The 26,431-nt window shown below is 49.7% G+C and overlaps 1 protein-coding gene across 2 annotated transcripts in view; it reads left to right on the plus strand.

The window, feature by feature from the left end:
• NPHP4 (nephrocystin 4) overlaps positions 1 to 26,431 on the plus strand; it is a 331,710-nt gene that overhangs the window by 51,466 nt on the left and 253,813 nt on the right. The gene's annotated exons all lie outside the window — the stretch shown is intronic.

Genomic DNA, 26,431 nt, shown 5'->3' on the forward strand with positions numbered 1-26,431 from the left:
CATACTCGGTGACCTGGTGAAGGTGCGCTCTCTGGAGTATGGGAGACTGGGCACCCGTAGGGCCGCTCTCCTCTGGAGGGGCTTTTCTTTTAGTGTGCCCTAGTCTGGTCATCTCCTTTACTGGTGGTGGGCTGCCGCTGACACTGTAGATTTTTGTTTTGTGATCGGTATACAGTGATGTAGGGCTGCAGGCGCCGAACTTGGGCTTTGTGATTTGTGGGTGTTGTAGTGTTTGTTTCTGTATATATTGTATATAGGGTTGTAGATTTGGGTATAAGTGTTAGGTTGGGTGGTGGGAAAAGGGGGGAGGTGGGTTTATCTTGTGGGACTATGGGACACTAGGGTGTTTGTGGAAACGCTGGAACTGCCTGATCTGGCCTATGGACTTTGGACATGGACTGAGGCATGAGACGCAGGACCAGCTCTCAGGTCAGTGCGGGGGTTGGGAATGGTGGGCTTGAGTGTGGGGTGTTTAGTTTAGTCTTGTATATATTTGTATAGTTTGGTTATTTGATATATATATTTAAAAAAAAAGTTTATATATATATTTGTCGGCCTTTGTTTATTTTATTGTTTGTTATTAGTTTGTTGGTGACCGGAAGGTGTAAGTTATTATTAGTTATTATTCTGTGTATATTGTAAGGTAGCGCTGTTATTCAAGTAGGGGATACTGGTTTAGCCGCTACAAAACCAGTTCCGGCATGGGTTTTCCATAAAATATAGTCCATGCGGTTTATTCAGCATCATAAACCCACAGCAGTAACATAAAGTTCATCACATCAGCATAGCGTCCATGACAGAGTTCAGCTCTGTAACCTCTGTGGTCACACAGGTAAGGCATACACAGGCTCTTCAGCCTAAGTTATCTCACCCACGTCAGGGTTTCCTCATGACTGCTTCACCTCATCATTCTGCAGACGTCCATTCCCTCCAGGGAATCATCAGGCACGTGCAGCCATTCAACACAGCTGTCATGATCCAGCGTGGATCTGACAGTTTAAATGCACAAAGTGAACTTTTTTTCCTTTGGCTTGGTGCCAAAGTGGTGTGATTGCCCCCGGTGGCCATTAGAATTATTACACGTGGTGTCGTTCATTCTAAGTTGCCCCGGTGGTGGTGAGTGGTAGTGCACTTTAGTTTCTTTGGTTTCGTGCATGTAATTATAAATCAGGTGTGAGGCTCTATAAAAGAGTTCAGGTGTGTCTGATGACTGTTGGTGATATTGTGTTCGTTATTTGGGAAGCAAGCCTGGGTGAGGAAGGAGCTGAACATGAGTCCTGCGCAGCCCAGCCAGAGGGCAGCTATGTGGTCTGCAAGCAGGGCTGGTATGGCGTGGTGGAGTCACAGTTTATGGTGTCGGCAGGAAGTGCTTGCATGGCTTGGTGGAGTGACGACTATGGAGAGCGTTGCACTCTGCATGCGGGACTTGGTTGCTGAGAGCTGGACTCAAGCATGCTTGACTTTTTGGGCAGGAGCTGAACTCCTCTTTGGGACTCTGTTACTGGACTTCTGCAATTGGTGGTGGACTCTGCTCCAAGGCTGCACTATGGTGAAGGATCCAGTTATGGTGAGGGATCCGGGTGGAGGAGAATATGCACACAGGTGGTGGGCTCTGTTGCTAGGAGCGTACGCAACAGAGCAAAGCTAAGTAGTGTTTCCCCTGTATTGTCATTTTCCCTCGTGTGTTTAGTGCAGTGGTGGGATTAGTTTCCGCACCGACCAATTCCTTAGTGAGGGTTTAGGTTCAGGGCGAGCTAGGGTTTTTAGGTTCCTGTGCATGTCCCGGTGCGGAACCAGCATAGGGAACGTTAGAAGTGCAGGGACACTGGCTCAGGGGAGTTCAAGAGGTCTTCCCTTCCCTATTCCCTATTGCAGGGCCCACCATTGTTAATGTTACCCAGGTTCCCCTTTTATGATTGAGTCACCGTAGGAGGCAGACACAAAAATAGAAGCTAAGTCCAGAAAACCAGAGAAGTTGGCATTATCAGATTGCAGACCCCTGAACCTATCAACACAACTAGCAGTAGCCGTGGGGGGTTCCTACGATGCCCTAGACCCCTCGATCACAGCCGGAGCTCTAAATAGCCTAAAGACAGAAAAGGAAATCTAAACTGCCCCAGAGCAGACCCCAAAGTAAAAGGCAGCCCCCTACATATAATGACGGTGAAGCAAGATGAAAAAACACTCACACAGATAGAAAGATAGGCTGAGCAAACGATGGGGCCCAAGCTAGCTAAACAGTACAGGAAAGGAAGGTTGCTGTCTGCAATCTGCCAAAACCCTATCAAAGACATAAGCCAACAAGCTGATATGAAAAAGACCCTGAAGCAGCTAGGCTTCAAAAACTAAATCAGCACTCAGGTATTTTCAGAAGACAGAGCTAAAGGAATTCAGCACACCCCAGCAGGGAATGGCAGAAATCCAGAAAAACAAAGCAAAACAAAGTCTAAGCACAAATGCAAAAAGCCGAGCAGAAAACTTAGCTTTAGAGGAGCAGGAATTCAGACTGGTCTCCAAGGATCCCACAGAGAAATCACCCGCAGGGCAGAAGGGCGTCGGCAGCCTTATATCCAGTCAGTGACTCCACTCAGCCAGTCATCATCATCAGACTCAGGTGTTTAATAATCAGGCTCACTACCTTTCTTTACCAGAAGAGGGAGTTCCTCGGGCCTCAGTAGTGAAGGGGAAAATGAACTCACAACATTCCCCCTTTATTATTTAAATTTGCCTTACTGGAGGCGGGGTTTCCAGACTACTGTATGTATAACGTGTAATACCTAAATTCGTCAGTTGGAGGCGGCGTATCCAGCTGCACGTTTTATTATTTAAATTCACCCCACTGGAGGAGCTGTATCCTCGCTGCGTCCAGACACACGTGACCGTGATAACAGCGTTTCTTGCTGTCAGGAAGACAGCCCCCCTCTCTCCCAGACGGGGTCTTCCAAAACGGACCAACCAGGTCCCAGCATTCACCCATGTGACCTACCCCGGCCACCTTATATGTTCCGTAGCCACGCCCACCGAGTCACATGGCTATGACCTCATCACAGGTCCTTGAACCATTCTCACACTCTTTACAATATCGTTCTTAACCACACCCCTGGATTTGTAGGTAACTAGTGACACCGTCTCCCGAGCTACCTGGAGACTTCTCCCGGACACACTGAAACAACACCTCAGCAGTATCACTGCTGATCAACACACACATAAGTCTCCATCTCAAGGCCACCCACCTTGAGATACACAACGGTCATTCAGTATTCTGCCATTCATCCTCTCTCCCAGGACATCCACACAGCGCCCTCTAGCGGACACAGTGGTCACTACACCACAATATGTATAATATGTGTGACAGGAGGGAATGAGAGGCTGGACTAGTGTTCAGTATACGGATTATTTTCTGGCTGATATTCTTGTTATGTTTCTGTTATTATTATTGTTATGTTTTTCATTTTTATAATAAAAGATCTACAGGATGTAACTCAGGATCAGTAATGTAATGTATGTACACAGTGACTCCACCAGCAGAATAGTGAGTGCTGCTCTGGAATATAATACAGGATGTAACTCAGGATCAGTACAGGATCAGTAATGTAATGTGTCACGCTCGCACCTAAGCTGATTAGCGCGAGTCGGGGGGTTGTGGCCCCACTGTGCCACAAACCAGACTACCCTGGTAGGGGCGTGACTACGGCAGCTACCTCGGACTTCACTGGAGCCTCTGATGGTGAAGTCAGGCTTGTGCGGCAGGTAGCTGCCGGGTGCCACTCCAGGGTGGTGTCTGGCTGTGGCTGCTGATCCCACTCGGGAACAGGACACCTGGACAGGTGCGAGTGACAAGCAGGCTGAGACACAGGGCAGGTGGGCACGGCTTGAGACACAAGGCAGGTGGGCACGGCTTGAGACACAAGGCAGGTGGGCACGGCTTGAGACACAAGGCAGGTGGGCACGGCTTGGCACACAAGGCAGGTGGGCACGGCTTGGCACACAAGGCAGGCGGGCACGACTTGACACACAGGGCAGGCGGGCACGGCTTGACACACAGGGCAGGCTGGCACGGCTTGACACACAGGGCAGGCTGGCACGGCTTGACACACAGGGCAGGCGGGCACGGCTTGACACACAGGGAAGGCAGGTGTGGTGTGCGAAGGAACAGGTAGGGTCCTGTTCACACAGCAGGAGTGGGTACTGGCTGGAAGGAATGGAATATGGAGGAACAGGTAGGGTCCTGTTCAAATAGGAGGTGCAGGTACGGATAGGAGAGAGTGGAATATTACAAAAGCAGGAGTTCGGAGTAGGCTGAGCGTGCGAAAGTGCAAGGTAGGCGGAGCGTGCGAGAGTGCAAGGTAGGCTGAGCTTGCGAGAGTGCAAGGTAGGCTGAGCTTGCGAGAGTGCAAGGTAGGCTGAGCTTGCGAGAGTGCAAGGTAGGCTGAGCTTGCGAGAGTGCAAGGTAGGCTGAGCTTGCGAGAGAGCAAGGTAGGCTGAGCTTGCGAGAGAGCAAGGTAGGCTGAGCTTGCGAGAGTGCAAGGTAGGCTGAGCTTGCGAGAGTGCAAGGTAGGCTGAGCTTGCGAGAGTGCAAGGTAGGCTGAGCTTGCGAGAGTGCAAGGTAGGCAGAGCTTGCGAGAGTGCAAGGTAGGCGGAGCTAGCAAGAGTGCAAGGTACAGACAGGGAGGACACGGAACGACACAGCAGGGAAAGGAACCACAGACAAGGAGACTGACAGACAGAGGTAAGACAGAGTTCAGACAGAAACAGTACAAAGCAAGGTACAGGGACCGAAGGATACAGGGACCCAGGATATTCTGCCTCCTGGAGGGCGAGCAAAGAAGTACCAGGCAAGTACTCAGACAAAGCTAGGACAAGACAGGGCCCAGGATATAAGCCTCCTGGCGGGCACTCAGAGTGTACTAGAAATGCTAGGCGTAAAGCCTCTCAAGGCAGGCAAGACAAAGGAGAGGGCCTGGCTTCCTCATTAGTAGTGTTGAGCGATACCATCCGATATCGTGAAATATCGTATCGGATTGGATCGGACCGATACCCAAAAAGTATCGGGTATCGCCGATTCCAATACCGGAAACCAATGCAAGTCAATGGGACAGAAATATCGGAATTAAAAAAAACCCCTTTCTTTCCTTGTAGGTTAATTCTATATGAAGAAAAACAACTAAAAATAATGTAGAATGTATTGGGGGAGGTGGAGGAGACATTAAAGGCATAGAGGTTTAGCCCAATCAAATGGAATAGCAGGAATAATATTTTTTTTTTTAAAGACGTTCGGAGTTACAAAGATATTGACTATGTTAACCTTTTACTGTATATATTTTGTCAGATATGTATGTTTCACTACTTCCATGCTCTTAACCTTCTTTTTTACTTCTCCCACACTTTCTCCTTCATGATCCTCAGCAGCAGCAGCATCTTTTTCATCAACTTCTTCTTCACCTTATTCATCTTCTTCTTCTTCACCTTCTTCCTATTATTCTTTTTTTTACACTCTTCATATTCTTCTTATTCAACTATTCTTCTTCTTCTTCATATATTACTTCTTCATCTTCTTCCTATTCTTCTTCTTCATCATATTCTTATTTGTGACAGGCATTCCTGTAGTTGTTATCTATAAAAGTTTGAAGATTACACCTTCCGTTCTGCCTGTCACAAAAGATTTACAACAGGATTTGTCCGCGTTCAGTTTGGCCTGCAGCAGCAGGCATTTTCCAGGGGCACCACGAGGAGGAACGGACTCACCCCCATACACTGCTTAGTCTTCTTCTGCTTATAGTTTAGATAATATCTTTTGCTCTGATTTTTAGTCTTATGCTTAATATTCTTCTGCTTTTGGTTCTTCTGCTTTTTGTTCTTCTGCTTCTTGGTCTTCTGTCTCTTGTTGTTCTGTATCTTGGTGGTTGTCTTCATGTTCTTTGTCCTCTTGGTCATCTTCTTCAGGGTCATCTTTTTGGTCTTCTTCGGGGTGGTCTTCTGGGTCGTCGTCTTCAGGATCATCGTTTTCGTGGTCGTCGTCTTCTTCGGGGTGGCCTTCAGGGTCGTCATCTGCAGGGTCGTCGTCAGGGAGATCCAGAGTGATAACCAAAAACCATTTCCAAAAGCTTGAACGTGGAAAAGTAGCAGAAGGTACAAGAAGGCTGAGGAACTGCCGAGAACCAGCTGACGGTACTGGAACCCGGATTGGTAGCAGAAGGAACAAGAGCCAATGGCACAACCGTGGACCAGCTGATGGTGCTGGAACACAGTTACTAATCAGGAGGTACCTGTGCTAGAAAGCACTACCAAGGACCAGCAGACGTTGCTGGAACTCGGATACCAAGAAGGAGGCACCTTAGCCAAAGGCACTGCCGAGAACCAGCTGATAGTGCTGGAACCCGGATGGGTAGCAGAAGCTGCAAGAGCTAATGGAACTAGCGATGACCAGCTGACGGTGCTGGAACCCGGAGGGGCAGCAGAAGGAACAAGAGCCAATGGCACAACCGTGGACCAGCTGACGGTGCTGGAACACGGTTACTAAGCAGGAGGTACCTGTGCTAGAAACCACTACCAAGGACCAGCAGACGTTGCTGGAACTCGGATACCGAGATGGAGGCACCTAAGCCAAAGGCACTGTCGAGAACCAGCTGACGGTGCTGGAACCCGGATGGGTAGCAGAAGGTACCCATGAAAAACAAAGTTGCATGGCCGCGAGCCGGCCGCAGTTACCGAAACCCACAGTCCTTACAGGGGGTGCTTGTCCTATTGGCACTACTGAACCAGCCTTTGTTGCCAGATTCCGCAGCCCACATAGGAAGCCCATAAACTGCAGGCACCATAGACTCGGCTAACCCAACCGCAACACGACATGACAACGTATTGGTGGCAAAGTGACATTGACACTACCCGGAAACAGCAGGCGTGCTGGAACCAGGCTGGGCAGGAGGGAGTACCCGTGCCAAAGACACTGCCGAGAACCAGCTGACGGTGCTGGAACCCGGAGGGGCAGCAGTAGGAACAAGAGCCAATGGCACAACTGTGGACCAGCTGACGGTGCTGGAGCACGGTTAGGCCTCTTTCACACATCCGGTTTTTGTAATCCGGCACGATGCGGCAAAATTTTGTCCCATAAGCTTTCATGGTCGCCGCATCGTGCCGGATGGTTATGCGTTGTGTCCGGTTGTTGCCGGACACGGCAAAAATTAGCCGTCCGGCATCTGCAAAAAACGTTCTCTGCAACGTTTTTTGTCAGCGCCGGACCGGCTTTTTCCACAGCGCATGCCCGGACTCTGTGAATGTTAACCCCACAAGTGCCCGGCGAGAGAGAGAGAGATCTCTCTCTGTCACCCGGACACTTGTGAGAGATCTCTCTCGCCTGGCACTTGTAGGGTTAACACTCACAGTGTCTGGGTGAGAGAGAGATCTCTCTGTGGGGTTAACCCCACAAGTGCCCGGCAAAAGAGAGAGATTCTCTTGCCTGGACACTAAGTGTTAACCCCCCATGTCTCTCTCTCCTCTCCCCTCCCCTCTCCTCTGTCTCCTCTCCTCCCCTCCCCTCACCTCCCTTTCAGCAGCTATCTCTCAGCGGCTGCCTCTGTCCACCTCTTCCTGCGGCTCCTTTAAATCAAGTCCGAGCCGTATGTCTCGCCGCATACACATCCGGTGTCACGGCTGCAGGCCGGATCCGGCGGCCCGGCTTTTCGCCGCACGCCGCCGGACCCCACACACCGGATGTGTGAAAGTAACCTTGCTACGCAGGAGGTACCGGTGCTAGAAAGCACTACCAAGGACCAGTAGACGTTGCTGGAACTCGGATACCGAGATGGAGGCACCTAAGCCAAAGGCACTGTCGAGAACCAGCTGACGGTGCTGGAACCCGGATGGGTAGCAGAAGGTACCCATGAAAAACAAAGTTGCATGGCCGCGAGCCAGCCGCAGTTACCGAAACCCACAGTCCTTACAGGGGGTGCTTGTCCTATTGGCACTACTGAACCAGCCTTTATTACCAGAACCCGCAGCCCACATAGGAAGCACCTAAACTGCAGGCATCATAGACTTGGCTAACCCGACCGCAACACGACATGACAACGTTTTGGTGGCAAAGTGACATTGACACTACCCGTAAACAGCAGGCGTGCTGGAACCAGGCTGGGCAGGAGGGAGTACCCATGCCAAAGACACTTCTGAGCAGCAACTGGCGATGTTGGAGCCCAGGGTTATTCTGAATCATAGAATCGTAGAGTTGGAAGGGACCTCCTGGGCCATCTGGTCCAACCCCCTGCTCAAAGCAGGATTTGCTAAATCATCCCAGTCAGATGTCTGTCCAGCCTCTGTTTGAAGACTTCCATTGAAGGAGAACTCACCACTTCTCGTGGCAGCCTGTTCCACTCATTGATCACTCTAACTGTCAAAAAGTGTTTTCTAGTATCTAATCTGTGTCTCCTCCCATTCAGTTTCATCCCATTGCTTCTAGTCTTTCCTTGTGCAAATGAGAATAAAGTTGATCCTTCTACAATGTGACAGCCCTTTAGATATTTGTAGACAGTTATTAAGTCTCCTCTCAGTCTTCTCTTTTGCAAACTAAAAATTCCCAAATCCTGCAACCTTTCCTCATAAGACAGGGTTTGCAGACCGGTCACCATTCTGGGTGTAGGCTGAGGCTTAATTTCATCAAGTTTTATATCTGTTGTAGACTACTACTGATTTTAACCGTGCTCCAATTAGGCCTCTGGCTCCACTGTCTAGTATTTACCCTGTCCTCCAACACCGCCAGTTGCTGCTCAGAAGTGCCGTCTGCACAATCAACATTTGTTCCTGTGTTACTGGGGCTCAGTAACGTCAGTTGATCCCCTTATGTGTGTCCGGCAATGTCTCCTGCTCTACTAGTAGTGGGAATGTGGACAGAGCAGGAGACATTGCCGGACACGCATCAGGGGATCAACTGACGTTACTGATCCCCAGTAACCCAGGAACAAGTGTTGATTGTGCAGACGGCACTTCTGAGCAGCAACTGGCGGTGTTGGAGGACAGGGTAAATACTAGAGACAGTGGAGCCAGAGGCCTAATTGGAGCACGGTTAAAAATCAGTAGTAGTTTGAATGTGGAGGCAGCAGTAGACTTTGCCGGACACACAGCAGGGGAGCAGCTGGCATTACTGAACCCCACTAACACTGGAGCATGTGTTTTTCTCTGTGCAGACGGCACTTCCGAGCAACAACTGGCGATGTTGGAGCCCAGGGTCAATCATGGAGCAGGCTGAGGCCTAATTGCAGCAAGTTTTATATGTGATGTAGTTTGAATGTGGAGGCAGCACGAGACATTGCCGGACACACAGCAGGGGAGCAGCTGGCATTACTGAACCCCACTAACACTGGAGCATGTGTTTTTCTCTGTGCAGACGGCACTTCCGAGCAACAACTGGCGATGTTGGAGCCCAGGGTCAATCATGAAGCAGGCTGAGGCCTAATTGCAGCAAGTTTTATATGTGATGTAGTTTGAATATGGAGGCAGCAGGAGACTTTGCCGGACACACAGCAGGGGAGCAGCTGGCGTTACTGAACCCGAGTAACACTGGAGCATGTGTTTTTTTTCTGTGCAGACGGCACTTCTGAGCAACAACTGGCGGTGTTGGAGCCCAGGATCAATCATGGTGTAGGCTGAGGCCTACTTGGAGCAAGTTTAATATCTGATGCGGGGTGAATGTGGAGGGAGCAGGAGATATTGCTGGACACACAGCAGGGGAGCAGCTGACGTTACTGAACCCCACTGACACAGGAGCTAGTGTTTTTTTTCTGTGCAGACGGCACTTCTGAGCAACAACTGGCAGTGTTGGAGCCCAGGATCAATCATGGTGTAGGCTGAGGCCTACTTGGAGCAAGTTTAATATCTGATGTGGGGTGAATGTGGTGGGAGCAGGAGATATTGCTGGACACACTGCAGGGGAGCAGCTGACATTACTGAACCCCACTGACACAGGAGCTAGTGTTTTTTTCTCTGCAGATGGCACTTCTGAGCAACAACTGGCGGTGTTGGAGCCCAGGGATTACAGTTCAGGTGGTAGAAACATGAACACAACAGGAGACCTGTATACTGTTGCCAACCGGTTATTTATTCTGGAAGAGGACTGGCAAATTCCGGCGAGATCCAGGCCTTGTTCATTTTCAGAAAAGTAAGCCGGTCAACGTTATCGGAGGATAGTCGCGTGCGACGGTCTGTTAGTACACCACCTGCGGCACTAAAGACGCGTTCCAATAATACACTGGCAGCAGGGCAAGCCAGCACCTCCAATGCATACTGGCTGAGCTCTGGCCATGTATCCAGCTTAGGCTAGTTTCACATTAGCGTTTATGGCCGCAGCATCGGGCTGCGCACGGCCGCCACTAAGCCCCGCCCCCTGCCGTGCCTCCGCCGGTAGCTCCGCCTACGGGCGCATGATGCTGCATACGTCCTGCTTCCCCTATCTTTAGCACTGGGGACGTAGGCCGAGCGCAGGTATGCGTTTGGCGGCGCATGCGTCTTTTTGACTCTGCGCCGACCGCACCAAATTGCTACAGGTTGCGTTTGGCGCTGGTCGGCGCACCGTCAAAAGAACGCATGCGCCGCCAAACACATACCTGCGCTTGGCCTGCGTCCCCAGTGCTAAAGATAGGGGACGCATGCAGCGTCATGCTCCAGTAGGCGCAGCTACCGGCGGAGGCACGGCAGGGGTGGGGCTTAGCGGCGGCCGTGCACAGCCCGACGCTGCGGCCGTAAACGCTAATGTGAAACTACCCTTAGAGACCCAAAAATTGAAGGGGGAAGAGCCGTCTGGGAGTACACTGACGGGGCAAGACATGTAGTCTGTCACCATCTGACGGAAACGTTGCCTCCTGCTGACTGGAGCCGTCTGTGATGGTGTAGACATTTGTGGTGGGCACACAAAACTTTGCCACATTTTTTGCCATACTGGTCTTGCCCCGTGCTGAGGCGCTGCCTCTGCTCCCTCTTTGTGCAGAGCTTCCTCCACTGCCTCGATGCACAGAACTGCTTTGTAAAGCACTAGCAGCACTGCTCTTGGGTGGAATGAAGAACATGATGGAATGCACCAGTGTGTCTTGGTACTCCCGCATTTTATGCTCCCGGTTCAACGTTGTTGTGAGGCTTTGTAAGTTGTCCCGGTAGCGAGGATCTAGGAGGGTGTAAACCCAATAATCAGCCGTGTTGAGATTGTGGGCAATGCGGCGGTCGTTTCTCAGGCACTGCAGCATGAAATCAACCATGTGCTGCAGACTCCCAACTGCCCAAGAAACGCTGTCCCCTGCTTGAGGCGTCATCTCTGCCTGCTCTGCATCACCCCACCCTCGCTGTACATACTGACTACTAGAGCACTGTGTACCTCCCTCCTCTGGAGAGATGTCTTCCTCCTCCATTGACTCCTCCTCATCCTCCTCACAAAGTGTCCCCTGCCTAGGCCTTTGTGAGGAACCACGTTGCGCAGACTGTCCAGAAGCAGATGGCATTTGTGACTCCTCATCCTCCACCTCTTCCAAAACCTCCTCCCCTTGTGCTTGCAGTGTTTTATGAAGCAGGCAGATAAGGGGGACAGTCAAACTGACTAGTGCATCATCTGCACTCGCCATCCGCGTGGAATTATCGAAGGCACGCAAAACGTGGCAGATGTCCTTCATAGAGGCCTACTCAGTGGTGCTGAAGTGTGACCAGCGCACAGTGCGACTTGTTTACGCCTGATGCAGCTGGTACTCCATTACTGCTGCTTGCTGCTCACACAACCGCTCCAACATATGTAACGTTGAATTCCACCTGGTGGGTAGGTCACATATGATGCGATGTTCCGGAAGGCGGAATCGGCGCTGCAGAGCTGCAATGCGCGATCTTGCCATGCTGGAACGCCGCAAGTGAGCGCACTCTATGCGGACCTTGTGCAGCAGTGCATCAAGATCCGGATAGTCCCTCAGAAAGCTCTGCACAACCAAGTTGAGCACATGTGCCAGATATGGGATGTGTGTGAGGTTGCCTAGTCCCAGAGCTGCCACCAGATTTCGGCCATTGTCACACTACCAAGCCTGGCTGGAGATTCGCTGGCACAAACCACACGTCGCTCTCCTGCTTGATGGCATTCCAGAGCTACTGCGCTGTGTGGCTTCGATTCCCCAAAGAATTTAATTTCAGTACGGCCTGTTGACGTTTGGCCACCGCTGTGCTCATATCAGTCGTAACAGGCTCCTACAGCGCTGATTCTGAGGAACTGGAGTATGAGGAGGATTCATTGTGTACAGACTGGATTCCTGCAATCCTTGGAGTTGGCAGAACACGTACAGCGCCACTCTCAAGATCTGTACCCGGCTCCACAACATTGACCCAATGGGCAGTGAGGGAAAGGTATCGTCCCTGTCCATGGTTACTGGTCCACGCATCGGTGGTCAGGTGGACCTTGCTACTGACGGCGTTTAGTAGCGCATGTTTAATTTTTCCCTCCACATGCTTTTGCAGGGCAGGGATGGCTTGCCTGCTGAAATAAAAGCGGCTGGGCACGGTGTATTGTGGGACTGCCAATGCCATGAAGTTATGGAAGGTGTCAGTCTCCATCAGCCTGAATGAGAGCATTTCTAGGGCCAGTAGTTTGGCAATGCCAGTATTCAGAGCCTGTTCTCGGGGATGGTTTGCCGAGTATGCCCGCCTTTTCTCCCATGCCTGTGCTACCGATGGCTGTCGAGTGGCTTGGGAGTGTGAGGATGACAGGGAACGTGGTGCTGTGGGTGGCATGTCACTGGGTCTCTGGACAACAGTGCCAGAGGTTCTTCCATGGCGATCCTGTGAGGAAGCCGAACCAGCTGTGTGTGAGCTGGAGGAAGAGGTTACAACACGAGCTGAAGAGGTGGTAGGTGGTGCTGTAGGTTGCATTTGACAAAGCAAATGTCATCTACAACCGTGTCAAAAAAGGACCACGCACTGCAAGTCCTGGGAGTGCCCGTTTTGGCTTTTGGAAGAGGAATGCTCCTAACGGGTGCCGAAGTTTAGGCTACAGGCAACCAAGTCTGCCCCCTCCCTCTCCCTCCTGTTTTGGCCGTTCGGGGAATCTCTTCCTCAGAGCTGCTCCCACCACCTTCCTGTTCCTCACGCCATGGTGGGTCAAGGACCTCATCATCTACACTCCCCTCTTCAAACACCTGCTTCTCCTGGGTAGTCTCGGCAGCACCGTACGCACCAGAAAGTGGCACCTGAGTCTCATCATCTGATGCGTACTGAGGTGTGCTGACCATAGGCACTGGCCCACCCGCCTCTTCAGATTCAGAGGGACAAAGCATTTGCGCATCACTGCATACTCCCTCTTCTTCACATTCTAGAATGCTGCTTGGCTGTCCCCCTCTTTCCAAGCCAACAGATTCAGATAACAGAAGTAGAGAATGAGATGGCTCCTGTACAGGGCTCTCTGACTACCTGGGCAATTTGGCAGGTGGTGAAGAGACAGATGGTTGCTCTTCGGTGCTCTGGCCCTGAGAGGACGTGGAAGTCATTGAAGTCGATGCATTAGCTGCCATCCATCCGACAACGACTTCAATTTGTTCGTCCCGCAGCAGTGGGGTACGGCGAGGTCTTACAAAGCTGCGCATAAAGGACTGTTGCCTGGTAAAACTGGGGGATGCTGAGTCACTGTTGCCCGCAGTAGGCACAGAATCCCCACGTCCTCTCCCTGCTGAATCCCCACGTCCTCTCCCTGCTGCAACTCCATGCCCACGACCACGTGCCTTACTCCCTGCCTTCTTCATCTTGGTAGACTGATAAAGATAGGCAGAAAAGTACAAAGGGGGGGCTTAGTGTGCTTATTCCTGAACAGCTGCTAACAGGTATAAGAAACACTAATTTTATAAAGTGTGTGAACTACACTTTAATATGAGCTAATGTGACCTACACAACTGTCAAGTGGAGTGTTTGGTGAACTTTATTTACGTGTTTTTTTTCTAAAAAACAAAAAGGATGTGACCAAAGATGTGAAAGCAATAGTATCACAAACTTTTTGGAGCTATTACAATGCAGGAAGGTAACCTACAATGCAATAGATGAGGCTCCAAAAAATAGGCTAATACTAATCTGGCTGCGCCTGCAGGGCACAAGCCAGAAAAAAGGCTCCTCTATCTACTCCTATATAGTGTTTGCAACCAACCATTGTATATGGATACGGATGGATGCACACTAATAGCAGCAAAAAATCAGGAAAAATGAGCTGCAATAAAACAAAAAAAGGACTAAGTATGAGGCAGTGATGCACGCTGAGCGGCCTACAACCAGAGGTGGCTGCAGAACACACTACAGCGTGAGCTGCTCTCACACACAGAGACCTCTCAGACAGCCGTGAACAGTGCAGAGAACTGGGCACTAGCACTGAAAGACTGCAGAAAGGCTCTGCTGTCTACTCCTATAGTGTTTACAACCAATGTATATGGATACGGATGGATGCACACTAATAGGAGAATTAATGAAAAATGAGCAGCAATAAAAGAAAAATATGTATGAGGCAGTGACGCACGCTGAGCGGCCTACAAGCAGACGTGCCTGCAGGACACACTACACAGCGTGAGCTGCACTCACACAGACCTTGCAGACAGGTGTGAACACTGCTGCAAGGCAAAAGAAAGCTACACTTATTGAGAATGTAGCCTGGGTAAAGCACAATATTATTTGGAAAATCGCTATCTCTAACTGTCCCTCAGAGTCTTGAACAGCAGCCTGTCCCTAACTGAATTCACAGCAGAGTGAACCCGAAATGGCGGCGGCTTTTATAGTGCATCATGACATCATTTCAGCAGCCAATCACAGCCATGCCATTAGTTAACATGCCTACATGCCTAACAGGATGTGCCCACACTTCTGAGGATTCCTCATTGGCTGAATTAAATCAAACTGGCTGATAGCATTATGGGAACTTCCGATTCCGGTATTCGATATGCTAAAAGTATCGGAACGCAGTATCGGAATTCCGATACCGCGAATATCGGCCGATACCCGATATTTGCGGTATCGGAGTGCTCAACACTACTCATTAGCAAGGCGCTGAGTATAGACATTGCACAGGCAAAGGTTAGTGGGTGTGGCAACCCTATATAGTAAAGGGCTCCAGGTGATTGATCGGGGACAGATTAGACCGCTACACACCCTGACTGCATAAGAAGCAGAGAGGTCAGGCACCGCCCCCCTATACACAGAGTCAGGAAACATGGAGAGCAAGCGGGAAAACAAGAGGTATAGCGCATGGAGCTGGCAGCAGACAGAAATCACCGCATGACCTGGAGCAGTGAGTAAGTTGGTGTGCGGGGATGGGAGGCCATGCAGTGATGCCAGCAGGGTTGTTACATAATGTATGTGCACAGTGATTCCACCTGCAGAATAGTGAGTACAGCTCTGGGGTATAATACAGGATGTAACTCAGGATCAGTACAGAATCAGTAATGTATGTACACAGTGACTGCACCAGCAGAATAGTGAGTGCAGCTCTGGGGTATAATACAGGATGTAACTCAGGATCAGTAATGTAATGTATGTACACAGTGACTGCACCAGCAGAATAGTGAGTGCAGCTCTGGGGTATAATACAGGATGTAACTCAGGATCAGTAATGTAATGTATGTACACAGTGACTCCACCAACAGAATAGTGAGTGCAGCTCTGGTGTATAATACAGGATGTAACTCAGGATCCGTACAGAATCAGTAATGTTATTTATGTACACAGTGACTGCACAGCAGAATAGTGAGTGCAGCTCTGGAGAATAATACAGGATGTAACTCAGGATCAGTACAGGATCAGTAATGTATGTACACAGTGACTCCACCAGCAGAATAGTGAGTGCAGCTCTAGAGTATAATACAGGATGTAACTCAGGATCAGTACAGGATAATTAATGTAATGTATGTACACAGTGACTTCACCAGCAGACTGAGTGCAGCTCTGGAGTATAATACAGGATGTAACTCAGGATCAGTAATGTAATGTATGTACACATTGACTTCACCAGCAGAATAGTGAGCACAGCTCTGGAGTATAATGCAAGGTGAAAGTAAGTATTGTAACACATTTACAATATAAATGTAGATTAGTTTCCAGTTTTTTTAAATCCAGTTTTCAGCACAGGTGCCATTTATCAGCATTGATGGTAAATGTATGATTGCTGTGGGGTCCCTTTGCTGGGATCACTAGCATAGAGGTGGGAAACATGCAGTGAAGAGCAGTATAAATGGAAGTCGTGGTTGAATATGCATGTTGGAGTTTTATACGGAGTCCATGGGGCCGGCAGAAACACCTGAGCACACACATGTGTCCTATGATAAGTGAGCGCTTTCACAGATTTTACATTGGAGCTCAGGAATATTAGTTGCTTCTCTACTTCTGTTCTGTTTTCTTTACTGTCATACATAGATTTGTTTTCCATGCGCATTTTACACAATGACCACTAGAGGGTAGCAGCGTTCCATGAAGATGTGGGCCTCTGGGTTATTATGATGAATTAATGACATACATTCAGCTCTGCAGCTCCCTGTCAGTCGTCTGACACTCCTAATTCATGAGATCTGGCTGTTGCCTGAGTGGAAAGCTGTTTTCAATATACATGCATACATATAAAGTGTGTTCAGCGTTCCCAAGTACAGCTCCGTGCTGACATCTGGGAGTACGGGAAGCCCTAAATGTTTAATATTTATGTCTCTTTTCTGCAGATAATTTCAGTTTTTTCATTTGTTTACTTGTTTCTTTTGCACTTAAAGAGAACCGATCACATTGTACATGCCATCTGATCTGTGGACAGCATGGTACAGAGACGGAGGAGCTGAGTGGAATGATATATGGGTTTATGGGAAAATATTAAGTATAACATGTATTTTACTCATTGAAATCCCTGGTGTTTGTATGTATGAGTCCAGTGGGCGGGCCTACTAGTGATTGACGCTATGTCTGTGGGCACAGTCATACAGGAAAGCCTGTCAGTCACTAGTAGGCCCTCCCACTAGACTCTTTCTACAAACACCAGGGATTTCTTTGAATAAAGCAAGTTTTTCTGAAACTTTTCCAGCAAAAATGTCTATGCATCGATCATCTCCTCCTGCCTGCAGATCAGAAACCATTTTCATCATAACTGGATCCCTTTAAGGCAGTAACTTTTCCGGACACAAGTGTTCGTCTAGTTATAAGCATAGGAAGAGATGAACACTACCGGGTCGCCTGCTCTTGTAGTCTTTATTCTAGTGCCTCCTATAATATTTAGTGCAGCACATCGTCTCCCAAAAATATTTGTGCTAAGCAAATATTGATCCTGATGGTAAATAATTTTGGTCCGGTACATAGTGCCCCTCTTAGTAATTGTAGGTGCCCCCTCAAAGAGAAATGTGCCTAGTGGGCAGATCTCTGCCCTCAGTAGTATTTTTGCTCGCCCTTATTGTCCCCGTAATAATAGTTTTTGACTATAGGAACTGTAGTATCCCCATAATTTTAGTGCTTCTCTTAGCGCCCCCAAATGTAAATCTGACAGCGTGCCCCCCCATAGTAACTGTACTAGTGTCCCCATAGAAATCGCAATTTGCCATAGGACACCTCAGTAGTATTAGTGTTCCCCATGGTGACTGCAACAATGTCCACACAGAAATAGTGCCCCCTATTTAGTTGTCGTAGTGTTCCCAGCAACTATAATGCGCCCATACATTATGATATCTCCGCGTGTAAAGTGACAGCACCATGGTATGATTCCCCAAAGAACCTCCTCTACTTAATATATTGCTCCTACTCATTGTTTGATGCACTCAGTGCCTCCCCACTGACAGGATAATGCCACCCAGCTACTCACACATTGCTTCCTCGCATAGTGCCACAGTATATACTACCCTGCAGTGGTCCTCACATGATGCCCACACAGTGCCCTCATTCTATATGATGCTCTCACTGTGCCGCTCATACAGTATGATGCCCTCTCTGTGCCCCTCATGCAGTATGATGCTCTCTGTGCCCCTCATACAGACTGATGCCCTCTCTGTGCCCCTCATACAGTATGATGCCTTCTCTGTGCCCCTCATCAAGTATGGTGCCCTCTCTGTGCCCCTCATGCAGTATGATGCACTCTCTGTGCCCCTAATGCAGTCTGATGCCCTCTCTGTGCCCCTCATACAGTATGATGCCCTCTCTGTGCCCCTCATACAGTATGATGCCTTCTCTGTGCCCCTCATACAGTCTGATGCCCTCTCTGTGCCCCTCATACAGTATGATGCCCTCTCTGTGCCCCTCATACAGTCTGATGCCCTCTCTGTGCCCCTCATACAGTATGATGCCCTCTCTGTGCCCCTCATACAGTATGATGCCCTCTCTGTGCCCCTCATACAGTATGATGCCCTCTCTGTGCCCCTCATACAGTCTGATGCCCTCTCTGTGCCCCTCATACAGTCTGATGCCCTCTCTGTGCCCCTCATACAGTCTGATGCCCTCTCTGTGCCCCTCATACAGTCTGATGCCCTCTCTGTGCCCCTCATACAGTATGATGCCCTCTCTGTGCCCCTCATACAGTCTGATGCCCTCTCTGTGCCCCCATACAGTATGATGCCCTCTCTGTGCCCCTCATACAGTATGATGCCCTCTCTGTGCCCCCCATACAGTATGATTCCCTCTCTGTGCCCCCCATACAGTCTGATGCCCTCTCTGTGCCCCTCATACAGTCTGATGCCCTCTCTGTGCCCCTCATACAGTATGATGCCCTCTCTGTGCCCCTCATACAGTCTGATACCCTCTCTGTGCCCCTCATACAGTCTGATGTCCTTTGTGCCCCTCATACAGTCTGATGCCCTCTCTGTGCCCCTCATACAGTCTGATGCCCTCTCTGTGCCCCTCATATAGTCTGATGCCCTCTCTGTGCCCCTCATGCAGTCTGATGCCCTCTCTGTGCCCCTCATGCAGTCTGATGCCCTCTCTGTGCCCCTCATGCAGTCTGATGCCCTCTCTGTGCCCCTCATGCAGTATGATGATCTCTGTGCCCCTCATACAGACTGATGCCCTCTCTGTGCCCCTCATACAGTATGATGCCTTCTCTGTGCCCCTCATCAAGTATGGTGCCCTCTCTGTGCCCCTCATGCAGTATGATGCACTCTCTGTGCTCCTAATGCAGTCTGATGCCCTCTCTGTGCCCCTCATACAGTATGATGCCCTCTCTGTGCCCCTCATACAGTATGATGCCCTCTCTGTGCCCCTCCTACAGTATGATGCCTTCTCTGTGCCCCTCATACAGTCTGATGCCCTCTCTGTGCCCCTCATACAGTATGATGCCTTCTCTGTGCCCCTCATACAGTCTGATGCCCTCTCTGTGCCCCTCATACAGTATGATGCCCTCTCTGTGCCCCTCATACAGTCTGATGCCCTCTCTGTGCCCCTCATACAGTATGATGCCCTCTCTGTGCCCCTCATACAGTATGATGCCCTCTCTGTGCCCCTCATACAGTATGATGCCCTCTCTGTGCCCCTCATACAGTATGATGCCCTCTCTGTGCCCCTCATACAGTCTGATGCCCTCTCTGTGCCCCTCATACAGTCTGATGCCCTCTCTGTGCCCCTCATACAGTCTGATGCCCTCTCTGTGCCCCTCATACAGTCTGATGCCCTCTCTGTGCCCCTCATACAGTATGATGCCCTCTCTGTGCCCCTCATACAGTCTGATGCCCTCTCTGTGCCCCCATACAGTATGATGCCCTCTCTGTGCCCCTCATACAGTATGATGCCCTCTCTGTGCCCCCCATACAGTATGATTCCCTCTCTGTGCCCCCCATACAGTCTGATGCCCTCTCTGTGCCCCTCATACAGTCTGATGCCCTCTCTGTGCCCCTCATACAGTATGATGCCCTCTCTGTGCCCCTCATACAGTCTGATACCCTCTCTGTGCCCCTCATACAGTCTGATGTCCTTTGTGCCCCTCATACAGTCTGATGCCCTCTCTGTGCCCCTCATACAGTCTGATGCCCTCTCTGTGCCCCTCATATAGTCTGATGCCCTCTCTGTGCCCCTCATACAGTCTGATGCCCTCTCTGTGCCCCTCATGCAGTCTGATGCCCTCTCTGTGCCCCTCATGCAGTCTGATGCCCTCTCTGTGCCCCTCATGCAGTATGATGATCTCTGTGCCCCTCATACAGACTGATGCCCTCTCTGTGCCCCTCATACAGTATGATGCCTTCTCTGTGCCCCTCATCAAGTATGGTGCCCTCTCTGTGCCCCTCATGCAGTATGATGCACTCTCTGTGCTCCTAATGCAGTCTGATGCCCTCTCTGTGCCCCTCATACAGTATGATGCCCTCTCTGTGCCCCTCATACAGTATGATGCCCTCTCTGTGCCCCTCCTACAGTATGATGCCTTCTCTGTGCCCCTCATACAGTCTGATGCCCTCTCTGTGCCCCTTATACAGTATGATGCCCTCTCTGTGCCCCTCATACAGTCTGATGCCCTCTCTGTGCCCCTCATACAGTATGATGCCCTCGATGTGCCCCTCATACAGTATGATGCCTTCTCTGTGCCCCTCATACAGTCTGATGCCCTCTCTGTGCCCCTCATACAGTCTGATGCCCTCTCTGTGCCCCTCATACAGTCTTATGCCCTCTCTGTGCCCCTCATACAGTCTGATGCCCTCTCTGTGCCCCTCATACAGTCTGATGCCCTCTCTGTGCCCCCCATACAGTATGATGCCTTCTCTGTGCCCCTCATACAGTCTGATGCCCTCTCTGTGCCCCTCATACAGTATGATGCCCTCTCTGTGCCCCTCATACAGTATGATGCCCTCTCTGTGCCCCCCATACAGTATGATGCCCTCTCTGTGCACCCCATACAGTATGATGCCCTCTCTGTGCCCCTCATACAGTCTGATGCCCTCTCTGTGCCCCTTATACAGTCTGATGCCCTCTCTGTGCCCCTCATACAGTCTGATACCCTCTCTGTGCCCCTCATACAGTCTGATGCCCTTTGTGCCCCTCATACAGTCTGATGCCCTCTTTGTGCCCCTCATACAGTCTGATGCCCTCTCTGTGCCCCTCATATAGTCTGATGCCCTCTCTGTGCCCCTCATGCAGTCTGATGCCCTCTCTGTGCCCCTCATGCAGTCTGATGCCCTCTCTGTGCCCCTCATGCAGTCTGATGCCCTCTCTGTGCCCCTCATACAGTATGATGCCCTCTCTGTGCCCCTTATACAGTATGATGCCCTCTCTGTGCCCCTTATACAGTTTGATGCCCTCTCTGTGCCCCTCATAGTCTGATGCCCTCTCTGTGCCCCTCATACAACATGATGCCCTCTCTGTGCCCCTCATACAGTCTGATGCCCTCTCTGTGACCCTCATACAGTATGATGCACCTCCTGCACTTGGACTCATCTGGCACAGGGGGCACACGGTGTAGCTGGATTGTGGAGCCGGAGGCTGACATCTCCCCGCTCCACCATTGTATTTTGTTGTATCTGCGCCCTTGTGATACAGCTTCCCAAACTGTTCCTCTGGATCCAGAGCTGAAGTGTTGGCAGCCATGCCTGTTCCTGCCTGGGAGATGTAATATTATGAGCTGGAAGCCTTGATTGATTGATTAATACAAGAACTGGTGAGAGCCACAACAGTGAAAGCCCTCCACCCTGGAAAGACCCTCAACCCTTAATTTGCTCATATAGACCTGGGATTCTTGTGACATGCAACCCTCATATGTCAGTGTCACATGCGACATGGCCTGTAATGATGTCCTAAATGCTCCCCATGTGATGGTAATAATGCGTATATGGGGCACTTGCTTCTACTCTGGCTCCATCTGCTGGTGACAAAGGGAACTGCTCAGCATACATTCAGCTTTTTATTTAGTATAAAAAAAGTTTGACTCTCAACAGTCATTTGACATGACTTGGGGAAAATTACAGGTTTCCTTTTTTATTAAGTGGCTGTATTAAAAAATATAAGAAATATAGAATTATTATCCTGTAAAATGTAATTGACAGAAGAAATATTGATCCTGTAATTAACAAGCAGGGCACCTGGTCCTGAGAAGTCACTTTCTTATAAGGACGCCAAAACTAAAGTCTGTCAGCATTTACTATCAAGCGATTGTTTTTTATTGTTCACTGTTATCAGCCTTTTTAATCCAGAGGAAGACTTAGACTGTATTTAAATCATAAATGAGAGTTCTTAACATTGATTTCATTATAATTTTTCAGTGTAAACAGGCTATCGATCCCCTAATGAACGAGCAAAACTCTGTTCGTTGGTTAAAATTGTCTTTTGTGCAGCACAAAAGAGAATAATTCTCGGCAGCGCGAGTCCTGTTTACACAGAATCATGTGCTGCCGAGAACAATGACCACTTACGCGAACTGAGCAGTCTATTACAGATCACTAGGTGCGCATCGTTTACTTTGGTCTGCCTCGCTAAATCGGCTATTTAATGACCACAGATCAGTAAAGGTTTACCAGTCGGTGGTCATATTGTGCCTCCCGTGTAATTGGACTTATGCAGTAGTGTTCTGACTGACGGGAGTCCTGGAAAATTATTGCTCCCAGGGTCACTTATTTTTTTAATTTTTTTTCTCAATTGGACTCCGGTGTGAGGAACATGAAGACAGTCACTGACAGCAATGCCTTCCGTCATCCATGAGCTGCCTATACTCTGGCCACATGGGGAAGGGTATTATCCTATACCAGGAGGAACTCAGGAACCACTGCACCAGCATCATGTCTGATAATGGCTCAAAGGAATACCTGTCAGGGTACTGTTGGTTATTACATGGAGGTTTGTGCGATCCTGCAGGGATTAGCTTCCCCAGACCATTATTGATCACTGCCTAACTGGTGAGGCAGCATAATATTCACCACGGTTTCTCCAGACTTTTACCTCTGTCACATATGCCAAGTGTGAACCTGCACTTATCTGTGAAGAGTATGGGATGCCAACTGCAGAGCTGCCCATTCTGTTGAATGCCAATTGTGCTGTACTGTGATGGACTGTTAGCATAGGTCCCACTACAGGACTTCAGACCTCATGCTCCTGCTGCTGCGTTGTAGCCGCTCCTGCTGCTGCGTTGTTGTCGCTCCTGCTGCTGCGTTGTTGTCGCTCCTGCTGCTGCGTTGTTGTCGCTCCTGCTGCTGCGTTGTTGCCGCTCCTGCTGCTGCGTTTATGCCGCTCCTGCTGCTGCGTTTATGCCGCTCTTGCTGCTGCGTTTATGCCGCTCCTGCTGCTGTGATGATGCTGCTCCTGCTGCTGCGTTGATGCCGCTCCTTTTCTCCGTTGATGTCCTGCCACCGCCGTGTCCGCCTGTCCTCCTGTAATCTGCTCTATGCTCTTGAGACTTTGCTGATAGACACAGCAAATTTTTTTGCAGTGGCACATGTGGAAGGGATACTTTTATAACCAAAATGTGCTAAAGGTGACAAGGAAAACGGCGAAACTCAAAATTAGTGGAGAATCAGTCAGACAGGAGAAGGAGCGTGTCTGTGACCACCATCTGCAAACCATTCACTTTTTTGGGCTTGAGGTGCTTTCCCTCTCTAGTGCCCCTGTTGTCACTTTCATTTACACCAAAGCAGGGTACCTTGATTCACATTTTCTCATATTTCTTAAGGCTAAGCCGGTGACCATGCAGTGGCAGCGCGGCCTAGGCTTCAAACATCTTCAGGGGGCGAATGGACACCTGAGAATGAAACAAAACCTCGTGGCTGTTGGCCACTATGGAATTTTGGATGCATGTGGCCGGCTGCACCGCCAGACCGTACCCCCAACTGCACACATCCAAACCTCTGAAGTTTAATCCACCTGGGTTATACTGTGACGTGTATGTGTTCCCTTACAGTTTCTGAGCAGTGTTAGTTACTTATCTTTTCACTAGATGGAGGCCCGATGCTATCGCATCGGGAGGGCGGTAATGTCACGATGGGGGCAGGCTTTGCAGCATTGAGAATCTCTCCCCCCATGTGCTCACCCACCTATCCACTCTCTCCTCATGTGCTGACTTCTCTCGTCTGTGCTTTCTTCTTTGACCTGTCTACCCCATGTGCTATCCTGCTTGTCTGCTGTCTCTCTCCTTCCTGTGCTGTGTTCTCCCGTCATGTGCTGTCCCATTTGAGCTGTGTCCCCCCTGTGCACAGCTCCTGGGCAGGGGAGGAAGCAAAAGACAATACTGACATTACAGCAGGAGATCGCAGAGGATACATTTTGTGAGGTAAAACATTGTTTAAAAACAGTCATTGAAATATTTTACCTCACGAAATGAATCCTCTGTGATCCCCTGCTGTAATGTCAGTATTGTCTTTTACTTCCTCCCCTGTTCAGCAGATGTGGTATGCACCGTACACGGTCAGACACAGACAATTTTTAAAATGAACTTTTTAAAAATTTTTAAAATGAACTTTAATGTGACCGGCTTCCTCTGCCTGTAGAAACGTCGCGCATCTGCCGCCGGGATCAGCAAAATGATTCACTGCACCTGCGCGGAATTTGCGCAAGCGCAGTGCGACGGTGTTCCGCTGGTGGTACCGCGCAAGAGGCTTTGAATGTGAGTGTGTGTGGTGCGTACGACATATAGAGTGTGTGTGTGTGTGTGTGTGTGTGTGTGGTGCGACGGTGTTCCACTGGGGGTACCGCACATTAGGTTGATACCAGCAGCAGTTTTCATATTGAGACACCCATCACTTGGGTGTCCCAATATGGCGGTTGGTGAACTTCCTCCACTTGGAATTCTGGGATACGGTGACATCTGGACAGAACAGGAAATGAAAACCTTACAAGGCAATTATATAAATAGATATTGTTTTTTTTCTTTATCTCTATTTATAAAACTGAATGTGTGTGTATCACCAACTAATCACGAAGCATCTTTCATTTCACCAGAGCTAAAAGCTGAGCTGTGATTGATTGCTATGAGCAACAGCATGTGTGTGTGTCAGCCAAGCTCACGCCACATAGCACCAACCAATCACTAGGCATCTTTAATTTCACCACAGCTGTTTAAAAGATGCTGAGCTGTGATTGGTTGCTATGAGCAACAGTTTTCCCACTCCAGAAAACACCTCAGCAGACACTGACATGGTGAGAGAAATCTAGTGTCCTGGGAACATAAGCTCCCAGCCATTGTCTGGCCCCCCAAAAAGGAGCAGAGAGCATGACAGAAATTAATCCCCCCCTCCCGTGCCCATATACACATCACGTATCCACCATCCAATAGGCACATCTTCTCTCTTAAAGGGATCATTGGTATGGAAGTTAGGGGAAATCCATCCAGCGCTTTGGTACTGACCCCAGGCCTCTTAAAGGGATCTCCTGTATGGAAGTCAGGGCAAATCCCTCAGCGCTCTGATTCTGACCCCAGGCTTCTATTAAAGGGATCATTGGTATGGAAGTCAGGGCAAATCCATCCAGTGCTTGGTTCTAACACCAGGCCTCTCTTAAAGGGATCCCCGGTATGGAAGTTAGGGCAATTCCACACAGCATTCTGGTTCTGACACCAGGCTCTCTTAAAGGGATCCCCGGTATGGAAGTCAGGGCAATTGCCTTCAAATGCTCTGGTACTGACCCCAGGCTCTCTTAAAGGGATCTCCTGTATGGAAGTTAGGGCAAATCCCTCAGCACTCTGAATCTGACCCCTGGATTCTATTAAAAGGATCATTAGTATGGAAGTCAGGGCACATCCACTCAGCACTCTGGTTCTGATCCCAGGCTCTCTTAAAGGGATCCACGGTATGGAAGTGAGGGCAAATTCACTCTGCGCTTTGGTACAGACCCCAGGCCTCTCTTAAAGGAATCTTCGGTATGGAAGTTAGGGTAAATCTCTCAGCGCTCTGATTCTCACCCCAGGCTTCTATTAAAGGGATCCCTGGTATGAAAGTTAGGACTGTTCCACTCAGCACTCTGGTTCTGACCCCAGGCTGATGGGATGATGTGGGATATTAGGGGGAGTAGTCTGGTGGCTCTGGCTGATGGGATGATGTGGGATATTAGGGGGAGTAGTCCGGCAACTGTGACTGGATGATGCGGGATATTAGGGGTAGTAGTCCGGCGACTGTGACTGGATGATGTGGGATATTAGGGGTAGTAGTCCGGTGGCTCTGGCTGACGGAATGATGTGGGATATTAGTGGTAGTAGTCCGACGACTGTGACTCGATGATGTGGGATATTAGTGGTAGTTGTGCAGTGGCTCTGGCTGACGGGATGATGTGAGATATTAGGGGAGGTAGTCCGGTGGCTCTGACGGGTTGATGTGGGATATTAGTAGTCCGGTGGCTCTGGCTGATGGGATGATGTGGGATATTAGGGGTAGTTGTGCGGTGGCTCTGGCTGATGGGATGATGTGGGATATTAGGGGTAGTAGTCCGGTTGCTATGGCTGATGGGATGATGTGGGATATTAGGGGTAGTAGGCCGGTGGCTCTGACGGGTTGATGTGGGATATTAGGGGTAGTAGTCCGGTGGCTCTGGCTGACGGGAT

The sequence above is a fragment of the Dendrobates tinctorius genome, unplaced genomic scaffold (assembly GCF_039654945.1).
Source record: "Dendrobates tinctorius isolate UK_male_01 unplaced genomic scaffold, ASM3965494v1 ptg000326l, whole genome shotgun sequence".
NCBI classification, from domain to species: domain Eukaryota; kingdom Metazoa; phylum Chordata; class Amphibia; order Anura; family Dendrobatidae; genus Dendrobates; species Dendrobates tinctorius.